Source organism: Gastrolobium bilobum, unplaced genomic scaffold (genome assembly GCF_033153095.1).
Source record: "Gastrolobium bilobum isolate Gb01-03AN ecotype WA unplaced genomic scaffold, APGP_CSIRO_Gbil_v1 utg20100, whole genome shotgun sequence".
NCBI lineage: Eukaryota > Viridiplantae > Streptophyta > Magnoliopsida > Fabales > Fabaceae > Gastrolobium > Gastrolobium bilobum.
Genome location: NW_026896287.1, coordinates 155,537 through 169,720, shown reverse-complemented (window position 1 = coordinate 169,720; position 14,184 = coordinate 155,537).

Genomic DNA, 14,184 nt, shown 5'->3' with positions numbered 1-14,184 from the left:
AGGATTGCCGATGGCCAACTTGCAGATTATTCTGGGCATGGATTGGCTGTCCAGAAATTATGCATTGATTGACTGTTGTGCCAAGTGCGTGGTGATGTCTCCGTGTGATTCCACAGCTAGTTCTTCGCCGTACATTTCGTTGCTGCAAGCTAGGAGAGCCTTGAGAGCAGGGGCATATGGATATGTCATGTTGGGAGGTTTGGTGAGTGGGACACAGGAGGATATCACTGGCATTCCTGTGGTCAGGGAATTCCTGGAGGTGTTTCCTGAGGAGATTCCTGAGTTTCCGCCACAGAGGGAGATAGAGTTCTCCATTGATCTGTTGCCTGGTGTGGGGCCTATTTCATTAGCTTCATACCGGATGTCGCCACCGGAGCTGGCAGAGCTGAAGAAGCATATTGAGGATCTTTCAGCGAAAGATTTCATTAGACCGAGTGTGTTTCCTTGGGGAGCACCGGTCATCTTTGTAAAGAAGAAGGACGGGACAATGCAATTGTGCACCGACTACAGGCAGCTGAACAAGGTGACAATCAAGAACAAGTATCCCCTTCCTCAGATTGATGATCTGTTGATGATATGCATGTGGTGTTCCACCTATACGGTAAGCCTGAGTATGTGGTACATACAAGATGGTGAGGCTGTGGGTGAGGTGCAAGTGGTGTTCCATGTACTACATGCAGGTATAGACGTATTCCTGCATTTCTCTGGCCAGTAGAATAGTGATAAACACACATGGCATGAATATCTGTTGCATTGCATAGTTTTGGAACTGATATTGATATAACTGCTTTTAGAACTTATATTGCACATGTAAGTGAGCTTGGGGTGGAAGATCCTTAAGGACTCTTTGTCTTACTGAGATTTCTTGTTTAGAGATCTCACCCCACGTTTGGAGAATGCTTATTTCAGGTTTGAGTAATGTTGAGACCTTAGGCGGCAGGAGGCCGGAGCTGAGTTAGATATTGATGATATTATATGCTGACTTGTTGGATGCTGGATATGCATGTTGCTTTTATGCTTTGAGCTTCATTTTATGTTTATGATTATCTTGTTGAGACGCTGTTGATTTGGTGAGCATGGGGATTGTCCATGACACATAAACTAGTTATGTCTTAGTTTGATTTGGAGTTGTAATAATGTATCAGGATATTGTCCGGACTATGTGATGTAGATCTGTGATTTAGATACTCACTTTATTTATATATTGAGGTATTTCAGTATATGTCTTATTCCAATTTACATTCAGGCGATATTTTATGAAATTGATTAAGTAATCAAGTTGGTAATTGATAATGACGTCATAATTCAAAAGAAAAAGAATATTCCGCATTTTTAATTAAGCGTAGCTTAATACAATGTACTGATAATACGACCGGATATATACGGGGTGTTACAGTTAAAGGAGAGACTGACTACCGCACATGTGTTGGTCCTTCCTGATCCTGCTGAGGAAGTTGAGTTGTACACCGACGCCTCCGGAAAGGGGCTCGGATGTGTGTTGATGCAGTTGGGCAAGGTGATTGCCTATGCTTCGGGGCAGTTGAAGCCTCATGAGGAGAACTACCTGACTCATGATTTGGAGTTGGCCGCTATTGTTTGCTTTCAAGATTTGGAGGCATCACCTCTATGGCATGAAGTTTGTCGTGTTCAGCGACCACAAGAGCTTGAAGTATTTGTTTGATCAGAAGGAGCTGAACATGAGACAGAGGAGATGGATGGAGTATATGAAGGACAACGACTTTGAGTTGAGGTACCATCCTGGCAAGGCCAATGTGGTAGTTGATGCTTTGAGTCAGAAATTCGTGAGTCTATCTAGTTTGATTATGGGTGACTATGATATTATTGAGTAGTTTCGGGATCTGACAGTGACGTCTTTGTTTGGGGGTGCACTTCTCGAAATGGAAATCGTGCAAGTTGAAAATGAGCTCATGGAAAAGATTAAAGAGGCGCAAGTGCAGAGAGAGTGCCTAGATTATGTGAAGAACCATGACGGTGTGTCTTGGAATGAGGATGGATTGTTGACCTTTCAGAAGAGGATTGTGGTTCCTTGAGGTCTTTTGACGGTTGAGGTGATGACCGAGGCTCATAAGGGCCAGTTTACTATCCATCCTGGTGCTACAAAGATGTATCAGGATTTGAAAAGGAACTATTGGTGGCCGGGCATGAAGAAGAATGTAGCTGTGTTTGTGTCCAAGTGTCTAGTTTGCCAGAAGGTGAAGATTGAACACCAGAAGCCGTCTGGTAAACTTCAACCTCTTGAGATTCCAGAATGGAAATGGGAAAGCATTTCCATGGACTTCGTGGTGGGATTGCCGAAGACTCATGATGGTTGCGACTCTATCTGTGTCATTGTGGACAGATTGACAAAGTCTGCCCACTTTCTATCAACCTCAGACTGACTGATAGACTGAGCGGACCATCCAGACCTTGGAGGACATGTTGAGGGCTTGCACCTTGGAGCAAGGTTCAACATGGGATAGGTACCTGCCATTGGTTGAATTTTCGTACAACAATAGTTTCCATGCTAGCCTAGGCATGGCACCCTACGAGGCGTTGTATGGTAGGAGGTGTCAGACTCCTTCTTGCTGGTTTGAGGTTGGAGATAAGGAGTTGTTTGGCTTGGACTTTGTCCAAGATACCACCCTGCAGATCCAATTGATCAGGGAAAAGTTGAAGCAGGCGTAGAATCGCCAGAAGAGTTACTATGATGTGAGGCATCGTCCACTGGAGTTCAGCGAGAGTGAGCACGTGTTTGTGAGACTTTCACCTGTCACTGGTGTTGGTCGGGCACTCGGAGTGAGGAAGATAAGCCTGCGATTCATTGGGCCCTACCAGATTCTTGGTAGAGTAGGACCTGTTGCCTACCGGCTTGCCTAGCCTCCGAACTTGGCCAACATCCACGACGTGTTTCACGTATCTCAGCTTCGCAAATATGTAGCGGATCCTTCGCACATGGTGCAACAGGATGATGTGGAGGATCGGGAGAACCTAAAGACTCCTGTCGGACCACTCAAGATTCTCGATCGTGGCGAGAAGCAGCTTAGGAGCAAGATCATTCCGATGGTCAAGGTGTAGTGTGTTAGTATATAGGTGTCCTAGAGACAATCTGTTACATCAGATGAACACCTTTTACTACTTATATTTCATGATTTATTTAATATATGAGCACATTTTATCTTTTTCATATTTTGTCTCGCCTTAATATTAGGTTAATACGCGATTAAAGATAAAAGCCCCAGGAATAGAACAGGTGTTCATGTGAGGATCTATGATAGGGATCATGATCATGAGGACTCGAGGACACCACATGTCTATTGCCTAAAGTATGTTCCTAGTCTTGAATCACCAAGAGAGGGCATTGGTGATCTCAATAAGACTAGTACGACATCTTATACTTTTATGGAGATACAAGGTAGGGACCTCATGGTATGCAGGTATGGTGATACCTTAGCTGATGTCGTAGGTGGATCTGTTCAGGAACAGATAGCACTGAACTGACCCGCAGAGAGACTCCACAAGGATTTCACTAAGTATCATTGGATTTGTTTAGTCTATCATCGTTTGGTAGTGCGGATCGTCCTAGACTTAAGGATGTCATCGAACACTATGTCATAGGGTTATACTTTGACTGTACAACTCTATCCGCCTGAAACATGGGGAGAACAGTGTACTCTTGGGTATAACTTGAATACATGAGTCTAGATGGACATGCCGAGAGGACTCATAGTCCCCTATAAGGGATTATTCGTTCACAAGACCGATGGAACTTGGATGACTTCTAATTGACTCGGGAATCTATGCATAGTAAGTGATCGTGAGGAGTCATGATCAATCTTAGAGTCAATAGAAAAAGATTCCTAGTTCTGTGAAAAGCTATATTTAGTCAACAAGAGAGATGATACTATTTCCTTGATCTCGACTAAATGTGAATGACGATATGAGGGATGATTCTGACACGGTATCCAAATTAGAAAGGTAGATCACTTGGTCAACTCAGTTAGTTCTGGGGCCGCAGAGCATTGCTAGTGTCTTATGTGGTCATTAAATGAATTGGGCTTGTTAAAAGAGTTTAATTGGTCCAAATTCATTTATGTCAGTGACTAATTGGGCCTAATGGGTCACACACAAAGGTTATTCCTTGTTGCAAGCAGGTTTGGGCCAATAATAAGTTATTGGATTTTATCAAGAATATGAGTTGAATTGGGTTAGAATTGGATTCCAAGCCTAATCAAAAACATGCGCCACATTTGGCCCTTTAGAGCAAAATTGTTTCTTGCTAATGGGATCAAATGTTTAGTTAGGCCCAGCAGGGTCTTTGAACTCACGAGATTGGGTTGTTGATTGATATCTAATGGAGATTGGATAGAGATTTTCTGAACAGTTTTGTTTGAATTTAGAATTTAAACAATATTGTTGGAGCTACAAAATGGAGAAGATCATGGTGATGAATTTCAAAATTTTGAAGATGGTTCTTCTAGAATCTAATTCAAAATTTCAACACTTGAATTTCATATTTTCAGCTCTTGGAATTTTTCGAAATTTTGGAGCCTCTAGAGAGATGTTGATTTCGAATTTTTAGCAAAATTGGTGAAGAGATATTCTCTCAAACTACTCAATCTTTCAATATCTTTGAAGATTTGTTTTTAAATTTAATATTCTGATTTTTTAAATTAAGAATCTTTAAAGATCACTTGTGAAGATATAAGAAAAAAGCATCTTTTCAAAGTCTACAAGAGACTGAAAATTCGCCCCTCTCTACAAGAGAAGCTCCTCTGTGTTTTTCGAAAACAGATCATCACCTATTCTTCTCCATTTTTCGCCCCACACCTAATCTCAAGACAACAATCACAGTCTTGAGAAAATTAATCAAACACTTGTAAATCCCCATTTGGGCTTGATGGCCTAGGAAGTCCGCATTTGGTAATCGATTACCACCTGTGAAAACTATCAGAAACCATTTTTATGCGTGGGAAAGTCCCCATTTGGGCTTGATGGCCTAGGAAGTTGGTGTTGCTGTTGGGAAAAAGTGATACCTTTAATTGAGGGACTTAATGCTTGATAATTATGAACTAGAAAAGATCTAATCGAATAAAGAAATGTTGTCATAATGAAATGAACCTTTAAAGTATGGTTATTGATGATATTTCTGATATAAATAGATTGTGATTGTGTTGTTTGTGGGCATTGAGCTAGTGTGAGCTTGGCTTGGATAGTTAGCTTGCGAGTTAAGTTTTTGTGTCCTCGGTTTAGCCGTTGTTTGTTCCACCATGTCCCATGGGGGGATGGTTATATGCATGATGTGTTTTCATGTACTATTTTATTGAAATGCTATTGAGCTGTTAAGTGCAATTGCTTATGATATGTGTGTGGGTAATAGACGTATTCCTGCACTTCTCTGATCAGTAGAATAGTTATAACACACATGACATGAATGTCTGCTGAATTGCACTGATTTTGGAACTGATATTGAATTAATGTTTTTAGAACTTATATTGCACATGTAAGTGAGCTTGGGGTGGAAGATCCTTGAGAACCCCTTGTCTTATTGAGATTTCTGTTTAGAGATCTCACCCCACGTTTGGGGCACCATTTCAGGTTCAGGTAATGCCGGGGTTGAGACCTCTAGCGGCAGGAGGTCAGAGCTTAGCTGATTGCATGCTATTATGATGATTTTGTTGGATGCTGACATTGCTTTATCTTTACTGTCATGTTATTTGATTTGAGACTGTTGTTGGGCGTTGTTGCCTTATTTGGTGAGCATGGGGATTGTCCATGCCACATTGACTTGACTTTATATTTTTAGTTGTTTCAAGTTGTATAATTGTATCAGGAGTATGTCCGGACTACGTGTTATAGATCCGTGATTTAGATACTCACTTCTTTATTTATGAGGTATTTCAGTTAGCTTTCTATTTACAATTTACATACAGGCAATGTTTTGGAAATGAATTAAGTAATTCAACTTGGTAAGGATAATGACATCATAATTGAACAGAAAAAGATATGCCGCAAATTTTAATTAAGCGTGGCTTAATATGATGACATGTTAACAAACCGGGTTAACACGGGGTGTCACAAGTGGTATCAGAGCAGGGTCTCTCATCCAGTACGGTGTGGTTCGAGGACGAACCAGGCGGAAGCTGGTGGGCATGTAACATCCCGAGCGCTGACGAGGGAGAGGAGTGATCGCCAGTGCAAAGAGGCACGGACAAGGAGCGGCTCCTGACAGGCTTCCAACGGGGGGTTACATGCACGAATGAATCGAATCGACACCCGAAAGAGAGGGATTTCAAAGGTTGTGCAGGTATAAGGCTGCACAGTTTGGGATAGCTTATAAGAATTAATTGGTACTACCTATGCTAACAAGATGCTCTGCTTTTCGGTAGCCCGGATCGGAAGAACTCCACAGTCAAGCGTGCTTGACTTGGAGCAATTCTAGGATGGGTGACCTCCTGGAAAGTTTTCCCGGGAAGTGTGCGAGTGAGGAAAAAGCACACTGAAAAGTCTCGTGTTAGGTATGTGGGGATAGTCATTGATTCTTGAAGCGGTCGAGCGTTACACCCAGGCTAACATGGAAACTGTTGTTGTACGAAAACTCTACCCAAGGAAGGTACCTATCCCATACTAAACCCTGCTCCAAAGTTCAAGCCCTCAACATGTCCTCCAATGACTGGATGGTCTGCTCAGTCTGTCCCTCAGTCTGAGGGTGATAGGCGGTACTCAATCTCAACTGCGTACCGAAAGTTTCCTGCAACGCCTCCCAGAACCGAGATGTGAACTTCGGGTCCCTATCACTGATGATACTCTCAGGCACCCCGCGAAGCCTCACATTCTCGCGAACATATATTATGGCCAACTGCTCAGTAGTGAAGCTCACCTTCACTAGAAGAAAATGGGTAGACTTCGTCAGTCTATCCACAATGACCCAGATAGAGTCGCAGCCAACCTGAGTCTTCGGCAAACCCATCACGAAGTCCATGGAAATGCTCTCTCATTTCCATTCCGGAATCTCTAGAGGTTGAAGTTTACCAGAGGGCTTCCGGTGTTCTATCTTCACCTTCTGGAAAATCAAACACTCGGACACATACACAGCTATGTCGTTCTTTATTCCCGGCCACCAGAAATTTCTTTTCAAGTCCTGATACATTTTTAACAATTTCAAACGTTAAAGTATGCATTTTTACTCTCTTTTAAGTTCATATACTGATTGGTTACCCATTTAACTCATTAACATGCCAAGACTCAAGCTTTAACCATAAAACTCATTATCGAAGGTTCAAGGACATACCCAATGCTTCAAAACAGAAATGGATGATGCTCTTGAAGCTCCTAAAGTCAGGCTAAACACAACCCACGAAAATGGTGGTCAAGAGTGATTCTTTCTCTTCAAATGTCACTCCTTGAAGCTCCTACAACCAAGAAATGACTCCCACTCCTCAACCCAAGAATTCAGCCCCCCAACACTCACTCAAACAGAGGTAAAATACCTCAGAAGACACCCTCATCTCCCTTACAACCACTCTACCAAGTGTTTACAATGTATAAAGAGAAGAATCAATGTAAAAAGAGGTGACTTGAGAGTTTTTCAAGCAAGAATGGCCAAGGAGAAGGTGACAAGCATGGAGACACCCACCAGCAGCCAAAACCCACGCATAGAGGCTGGAGAATCAGCCTAGGGTTGTGTGAAAGGATCTATTTATGAGCCACTAAAGTTAATCACACAGTATTAGCATTAATAGCTACGCTTAGAAATTTAATCCCAAACTTTGGAATCTGAACCTACTCATTTTTCTCAGATTTGTCATATTTTTATTTTATTTTTCGCAGCACCTTTTCGGTACGCGCTTTTCCATAGCCAGTGTCAGTTCTGACACCAGTTCTTATTATTTTAACTTGAAACTTGAAATCACAGTCCTATATATTATTCTAGAAATATTCATGCACTTATTATAATTTTTCGGATACTTCATCGGTATGCATTTATACCGAGTAGCAGAACCGGTATCTGCACTTTTCGTCAGAAAAGCGACTTTCAGCGTTATTAATCACTTACCATAATTATTTAAGCCATCTCATAATTATTAGGGTCAATTATGGAATTATTTCTTAATTTCACACAATTAATTAATTAATTTCCTTAATTAACGGTGTGGGTTCTTACATTAATCATGCTCAATTTGTTATAAAGTGTTTTGTAACTTACCCTATAAACGAGCTCTAATTGAATAACCCCGTTTAACTAATTTTGATGTGTGCGCTTTATTATTACAGATGATGTTGATGGTTGAATTGAGAAAATGTTAGAGGTAGTTGCAAGAGGGACCTTGACGCTCTCAAGGTAAATTCTTAGAGTAATTAGAAGTGTTTTACTTATGGAAGTTTATCCTTTTTTACGAGACAGGTTTGAGAATATAATAACCCTAATTGTAAAATGCCTAATTGCATTGGATTAATTATTTAATCATGTATAATCAAATTAATTAAGCGAGAGGCTTAATATAAAGGTTAGATTAAAAATTTATCAAGCACATTGTAGATAAAATAAGTGGGAAGACTTAGTTCAATAAATGTGGAGTTATATTGGTGAAGAAACAAATGGGCTTAAATAAGTGTAGTGGGCTTAAGTGAGGAAAATAGGCTTTGGGCACAACAGAGGCCTGTCAGCCTCTCCTCGCTGGGGAGCGAGCTGCCCAGCGAGCGTGCGCTCCTTAGCGAGCGTTGTATTTGCTCGCTCAGCTCTTCTCGCTGGAGCGAGAGGTCCATCGAGCAGTTGTAGGATTTGAAAACACCCACTTAAACCACTCCCTCTCATCACCAACTCACTTTCTTCTTCAGCTACCCGAGCCATACACCATTTACGGGCATTTATGAACCTTGAAAATCTAGTTTTGTCTACACCTTATGGATTCAAGTGAGATCAAAAGCAAAGTTTCTTAGATTCGTTAGGAGAGCATAATCCATAGCTTAGAAACCATTGTGGGGGCTTGTGTGTGGAGAAAATACTTGAGGAAAGTGGCGAAATTATTGAAGTGCAAAGAGCTTGAGGTGTTGCATTGTCTCTTTGGGAATTAGAACACATTCCTTGATGCATTGTGGGTTGATTTGTGGTAAGAATACTAAACCTCTTTGTAATTTAAGTTGAAATGCAAAGTCAGGGTTTTAAAGGCAATGTGAGTATATTGGCTATATTAGAGATTGGTGGAAGCTTGTTGTACCATGGATATGTATTGAAGATGATATTTAATGGGTGAAAATGAGTTTGGAAAACCATTTGAGTCACCTTCCATATTTTCGAAAATTTGGCAAGCCTAGGTAGTGTAATTACTTGTGATTCTATTAATATTATGGGATTGATTGTGTTCAATTGATCCTTAAGCTTGTATCATATAGACAAGAGCTAGGACGCCAAACACTGATGGGTTCCGTGGAATTGGATATTGAAACTTGATTGAGATCAGGTGTAGGTGAGTTTCCTAACATTGTGTAATGTGTGGAATTACCTTGGTTGTGATGAATATGAATATATTCCATTGTTAGCAATTAGTTGATTGATTTTGCACCTTGTGTAGATGTGAGTTTTGGAAAGCTATTGTAGTGAGTTTTCCTTGAATACCTTATTAGTGGAGTTCTTGTGCTTGGAGCAAGTATTTGGATTGGAAGCGTTACAAGGTAAGCTTTTGGGCCTTGGGAATTCTTCCCTTAGTGTTCCGCCAAGCCTGATAGTGGGTTTGGTTATATATATGGTTATGCAATGAATTGAATATAATGCATGATGTGAGATGTTTGTGGTGTGGTGTAAGAGGGATTCTTACACGGGTAGGTTGCATGGTCGTGTAATTCCTACGGTATGTTGCACGGTTGCGTAAATCATACACTGTTCTCTGACCTTAGGATTTTTTGTCTAGAGCGTCCTGTTTAAGGCATGTTTACCATGAGGGATTGCTATGACACTGTCGTTTGTATTCTGAGGATGGTGCGAGGCACTAGTGTAAGAACCTGCACCGTTAATTAAGGAAGTTAATTAATTAATAGTGAGAATTAGGAAATAATTCCATAATTGACCCTAATAATTATGAGATGGCTTAAAAAATTATAGAAAGTAATTAATAATGTTGAAAGTCGCTTTTCTGATGAAAAGTGCAGATATCGGTTATGCTCCTCGGTATAAATGCGTACTGATGAAGTATCCCGAAAGATTATAATAAGTGCATGAATATTCCTAGAATAAAATATATGACTTGTAAAACAAGTTTCAAGTCGAAATAATGAGGTGCCAGAACTGATAGTGGCTATGTAAAAGCACGTACCGGAAAGGTGCTGCAAAAAAAAAAAAAATATGACAAATCTTAGAAAAATGAGTAGGTTCTGAATCCTAAGTTTGGGATTAAAATGCTAAGCGTAGCATTTAGCGCTAATACAGTGCGATTAAAACTTAACTGGCTATTTAAGACCTTGGCACATGATCCTAGGTCATTTTTGTGCCTCCTACGTGCTTTTCTCCTTGTGCTCCAGCAGCTGGGTGTCTCTTCTTGCCACCTTCACCTTCCCTCACTCTCTTGAGCCAAAAGTTCCATTTTTACTCTTGGTTTCTCTACCAAAACACCATTGCCTTGTGTGAGTTGGTCTTGTGAGGTTGTGGGTTGATTCATTTCTGAGTGGTAGCATCTGGTTGTGTGTGTGGAGGTGTTGAGTTTGAGAGTTGGGTTGAGGGAGCTTGGTTCTTTCATTTTTGAGCTCCAAGGAGTGATCTTTGGTGCAAAGAACAACCTTTGGTGTGCTATTTTCGTTTTCCTTGCAAGTCTGAACTTGAGAAGCTGTTGTGAGAGCTCCAAGAGCCATTGTACCTCTGTTTTAAGCTTGGGTAAGCTTCATCACCTTTGATCATGAGTTTTAATGGTTAAAAGTGGAGTCTTGGCATGTTTATTGAGTTGTTTAAGTAACCAACCAGTATATGAACCTTAATGGGCTTAAAGATGCATGCTTTAACGTATAGAAGTGTTAAAAATGGAACCTTGGGAGTGATATCTCGCGAAATGTAGAAACAATATTCTGTCGCGAAATATCCAGATATGATATTCGGATATTGGTATCCGGATAAGGGCTCTGTAGATATCCGGATATGCATATTCAGACATGATATCCAGATATTGGATATCCGGATATGTCCCCAACAAATATCTGGATATTCTGAGAATTTCGAGACAATGTCTGTACTGTTCATACAGAACTGCGTTTGGGGTTTGTGGACCCTAGATTGATTAAGTTGAACTTCTGTAATAACTAATCTAAGTCAGAATCTAAGTGATTAAGGGCTTATGGCTTTGGGAGAAGCCTAAAGACATGAAACATAAAGGAAAGGTGTAACGCCCGGCCGCTTCAAGAATCAACGACTATCCCCACATACTAACACGAGACTTTTCAGTGTGCTTTTTCCTCACTCGCACACTTCCCGGGAAAACTTCTAGGAGGTCACCCATTCCAGAATTGCTCTAAGTCTAGCACGCTTAACTATGGAGTTCTTTCGTTCCGGGCTACCGAAAAGTAGATGCATCTTGTTAGTATAGGTAGTACCAATTAATTCTTATAAGCTATCCCAAACTGTGCAGCCTTATACCTGCACAGCCTTTGGAATCTCTCTCTTTCGGGTGTCGATTCGATTCATTCATGCATGTAACCCCTCGCTGGACGCCTGCCAGGAGCCGCTCATTGTCTGTTCCTCTTTGCACCGGCGATCACTCCCCGCCCTCGTCAGCACTTGGGATGTTACAAAAGGCATTGTCTTTATGTCATATGCTTGTTGTGTTTGGATATTGATATGATTGCTGGTCCAAAAAAGATTGTGATTCTGCTGTGTGTGGACTTTGAGCTTGTGTGGACTCTTGGCTTGGATAGTTAGCTTGCAAGGTAAGCTTTCGTATCATCGGTTTAGCCATTGTGTAATAGACGTATATAAATCCTGCATTTCTCTGGCCAGTAGAATAGTATTGACACACATGACATGATTATCTGCTGCATTGCACTGATTTTGGAATTGATATTGTATATTGTTTTTAGAACTTATATTGCACATGTAAGTGAGCTTGGGGTGGAAGATCCTTGAGGACCCCTTGTCTTACTGAGATTTCTGTTAAAGATCTCACCCCACGTTTGGGGCACTTATTTCAGGTTCAGGTAACCCAGGGGTTGAGACCTCTAGCGGCAGGAGGCCGGAACTGAGTTAGATATGGCTGATTATACTGTTATGATTTGATGTTGGCATGTTTTCTGCTACCTTTATGATTATGTTGTTATTGTTGAGACTATGTTGGCTTTGTTGCTTTATTTGGTGAGCATGGGGATTGTCCATGCCACATTGACTTGACTTTATGTTTTTAGTTTTGAGTTGTACTAATGTATCAGGATATTGTCCAGACTACGTGTTGTAGATCCGTGAGTTAGATACTCACTTATTTATATCTTGAGGTATTTCAGTTAGTTATCTTTTGCAATTACATACGGGCCATGTTTTTATGAAATTGATTAAGTAATCAACTTGGCTAATTATAATGACGTCATAAGTGGGAAAAAAAAAGATATTTCGCAAATTTAATTAAGCGTGGCTTAATACGATGATGTGTTAACAAATCGGGTATACACGGGGTGTTAAAACTAGCAGGAATATTATACAGTTATTTTCACACTTGGCATGCATACATACATGCATTCATGATTATGTTATTTATTGCTTGTTACCTAAAGTGAGCTTTAGGGTGGAGAGATTCTCCAGGGACCCCTAGTTTACTGAGATATCCATATCAATGGTAATGTAGATTAAGTTAAAGTCACATAACATGGAATTCATGTAGAGATAAGAAGTGTATTAAGTTTTTGAGGATTGTTGGGATGTAAGTGCACCCTAGTTTGTTGGACTAGAGGTTGTCATTCCATGCTTCAATTAGGTACCAAAGAGTGTTAAGTGCTCCCTTGGTCTGTTCAAGAAACAAATGGATCTTGTGAGAGTTTTGGGTTGCTCGCTGGGGACCTTGCTTGAGCGAAGGGTCCAGCGAGCTGATTATTTGGTTGACAGTGGCTAACCTTGATGCGAGGGAACCCTCGTTGGCATGCTCGCTTGAGCGAGCTGACTAGCGAAGGGGTTCATAAAAGCAAAGCATTGCTCGCTCTTAACCTCGCCTGAGCGAGCGAGAGAGTGAGGGGCAGGGGAGCTGGAGGTTAGCTATTGTTTCTATGGTAACTGAGTGCCCAATTGCTCATTGCTGGAGCGAGCTGGGCAGTAAGGAAAAGAGTGAAGAGTTCGCTGATATGCTCGCTCGATCGAGCAGGTCAGAGAGCACACGTGAAATGCTTGCTGAGCTGCTCACTAGAGCGAGCAAGCCAGCGAGGAGCCAGTTTCCAGAAAAATGAGAATTTAGAGTGTGAAACCTTTGGGAACCTCATAGTTGTATCCCTTAGGACTAATATGTTATGTCTAAGCATATTTTAGTTATTCCGCGACATTACTTGGTTACAATTATGGTTTTGGTTATTTTAAATACAATATTGTTTAAAAGGAAATAAAAAATGTTTAAAGAAAAAGTTTATCCGTATTTTTAATTGAACCAGTGTGATTGTAACTGCGCTTAATATCATACGGATTGTTAATGAACCAAATGTACAACGGGGCGTTATAGAAAACTTCCAAGAACATGGTTTAAAGAGTGTGGTATGATGGGCGCATGCAGTTAATCTTACAATTAGCCGAATTGTGATTTGTTGAACGTAGCAATTACTTATGGAGGACCTTGGCAAAACCGTTGAACATATTAAATGCCCTGATTGGAATGTTATTAACATGTTAGATGGGTCTTGATCTTTGGTTCTTGGATTCTTTACTATTTGTGTCTCTTCCTTTCTTCATGTTTCTACATATGTTAAGTCATATTGGGACAACTCGGTATACCAAACAATCATTCATCCCACCAAATATGATTTATGCAATACTTGTCATATTGGTTGATATGGTATAAGGATTTCAATTTTCTAGTAATGCAATTAAATCATTGTAGAGCCTTGATAACAAAATATATAGGCAATTGAATGCATGAATCTTCCTGGACCGAAACAGAATTAATGGCTTCCTTGGCAACTTAGAGATAGGCAATCAAAAGATTCACCGGGTTTAGGTCTGGTAAGGAGTAGAGATTAATC